The sequence below is a fragment of the Otolemur garnettii genome, unplaced genomic scaffold (genome assembly GCF_000181295.1).
Source record: "Otolemur garnettii isolate 467f Iridium unplaced genomic scaffold, OtoGar3 scaffold00033, whole genome shotgun sequence".
NCBI classification, from domain to species: Eukaryota; Metazoa; Chordata; class Mammalia; order Primates; family Galagidae; genus Otolemur; species Otolemur garnettii.
In genome coordinates, this window is record NW_003852428.1 from 6,633,428 (window position 1) to 6,636,606 (window position 3,179).

Here is a 3,179-nt window from a genome sequence, read left to right on the forward strand (position 1 = left end):
GCTCTTTTTCTGCTTACCTCAGTACTTATAGCTTTTTTTTTTCCCCTGCAAATGTTTCCTGAATGCGAGCATTGCACTCTGATTAATGAGAGGACATACTTATTGTTCATTTTAGCACCTCCTCAGGTGAATGTTCTATTAAAGCAACTCAATCCTTTTACAATGAACAGTATGCAGCCTCACGTGCAACGTATAAGATTTAGAAATTCACTTTAGCGTTGCTGTATGTTTCAGCACTATTATATTTAGGAATTCAAATATTTTTCAGTCTTGATTTGTATTTTCTGAATTGAAAGTTTTACACTAGAGAATGTGAATTGTAGTTTTTGAAATTCTTATGTTAATTGTAGCTTCTTGTGAAAGTTTATAAGTTTTCATTTTTTCAGATGAGAAAGCAAATAATATGAATTTGCACAAAAAGCAAACAAATAATATGGAAATCAGATATTAAATGAATTTAATGGGAAAGGATATTTTATATCTATTTTGTGGTACCTCTTTATCTCTCAAATATATGTGCCTATGACTTTAGGTTATATAGTATAAAAATAGGAATACATGAGCAGGTGATTTTTACCTTACTTCCTGCCTGGGGAAATTTAATAACTCACTGAATTCCTATATCTGCTCAATTTTTACTAAAACCAGCAATTCTACAAATTTTTGAAGTAATCTCAGGCAGAGATAATTAAAATCAAGAACTCCTTCCATATTTTTTAAAATGATTACTTGTGTTCTGATAAATGTCACAGCTTTAGGCAGGCTTTGGAAATAGCTGGTGTGTGTATATGTATATACATGTTCTTTTAAGATGGGAAAATTAATGGGATTATTTGAAAAATTCACTTTATTTTATGTTGACATGCTTTGTTTAAGGAAATAAAAGTAAAATACTGCTATAATATCAAAATATAGCTTTTTAAATAAATGAACTGAACTGGCATTTGTAAAGGTTTGCATAGGGAAATTATACTGTACTTGCTGTGATATGTTTATGACCTCCCCAAAATTGATGTACTAAAATATTAAGCCCCAGAGTGATGGTATCAGGAGGTGGATCCTTTGGGAGATGATTAGGTTATGAGGTTGGAGCCCTTGTGAATGGAAATAGAGTCTCTACAAAAGGCCCTGAGAGAGACCCCCCAGCCCTTTCTGCCAAGCAAAGTCATAGTGGAAAGATACCTCTCTATGCACCAGAAAGTGCTGCCAACTTCATCCTGGACTTCTTTGCATTTGAAACTGCAGAAATATATTTCTATTTAAGCTGTGCTGTTTATAGTGATTAATTAAAGCAGTGCAAATAGAATAAGAGAAAATTGATACTAAGAAGTGGAGTTGCTATAATAAAATACCTTAAACAGACAAAAATAGAAAAATTTTGGGATTGGGTAATGGGTAGAAGCTAGAAGAACTTTAAGAATATTCTAGAAAAAAGCCTACGTCGTTCTAAAAGGATCTCTAAAGGTGATTATGGTGAAAATTCTGAAAGAGAGGAAGACAGCTATAGTGAGAGTTTCAGTGGCCTTACAGATCCCTGAAGTGGTCGTGAACAAAACAGTGGTAGGAATAAGAATGGTCAAGGCCATTCTGATGAGCTCTCAAGTCAAAGAGCTGGCTACATATGCAAATTTCAATAACCTCCATCTGTTTGGTACAATCTTTTCCCTTAATTAACTATTTGACATATGAGTTGTTTCCCAGAAAGGGTGGATTTTCTGCAGGACAAAGAAACTGAGATTCTGAAGGACCCTGGGCAGACTTCCTGACACCAAGATCTGCCATTCCCCACAACCTGCCCCCAATGCCCCTGGCCCCTTGTTGGACACACCACAACCTTCCCCTATTACAGCCTAAAAATGTGGTATGGTCTGTTGCATGGAGAGCTGCCAGCACACTGAGGCACAGCTGGGATTGCAGCAGAGAAAGAGTTTAACATGGCGGAATGCCAAATGAAGAAATGGGAGGAATTTCCCAAATCTGCCTCCTCAAGAATTTACAATAAAGCATTTTTATTCCAGCTGGAGGGGCAAAGGGCTAAGCAATTGGGTCTGCTGATGGTTGGGTTCAGGGAAGAACCATGGAGGGTATAGAAATTGTCTTTTTGTATTGAGTTAGTTCCTGGGTGAGGGTTGCCAGGCCAGTTTCATCAATTCCTTAGTATGACCCAGTGGTCTGAGTAGGTCAGCCAATTCGCTGTAATGCAGGCCTAGAAAATGTCTCAAAAACTAGCATAAAGTTTCACTAGGGTGAGGTTATCTGGGGAGAAAGTTTAGAATCTTTACAGTTATCAGCTATGTGACTCCTCAATAGCAGTTATAGGAACACTATTTGGGTGACGGGCACACCCATAGCTGTGACTTCAGCATCACAAAAGCAATCCATGCAACCAAGAACATTTATACCCCCTTAATATTTTTAAATTTAAAGAATAAAAAGTTTCAATGTTGTTTTACATGTTGGTTTTGTACCTCCTTGGTACCTGTGTGTATGCACGTACATGCACACACACACATATGCACATACACTGATGTACAAAACACACACTAGAAGTTCCACAGTTGACCATCTCTCTACATTGACCACCTCAAGTTGACCTAATTTTCATAGCCTGGACATGTACCATGTGCACATTATCAGGACAGTAGACCTAATTTCTTACGTTGACCACCTCCCTGGTTGACCAGTTTATTACAGGCCTTTGGGTGGTCAACTTACAGAGGTTCCACTATACCTGTATACAGAAGGATGTAAGATTTTTAGCAAGCAAAAGAGGTTTCTGTTCTCTTTCTTTGCATCTGACCTTAGAAATTGAGGTCACAGAAATAGTTTAAAACTGGGTCTCTTTTGTTTCAATTTTTATTCTCAGAAAAATTATTTTTAACTGCTCTGCCTCTGATCTACATTCTTACTATGCTATCAAAGCTTAGCTGTTGTTGTACCAATTTCCAGGACAGTTGAATACAAGTGATTTTTTTTTCTTTTGCTTTAAGTACAATACAAAATCACTGGTTTAAAACACAGTTTAATTTGTAATCACATTTGTTTTTCTCAAATTAATCAATGGCTTCTAACTGATAAATACCACTTTTTTTATATTGAATACTGGTCTACTTTTTGCCCAAAATTCCTGAAATGTTTATTTTTATTTATTTATTTATTTATTTTTTGAGACAGAGCCT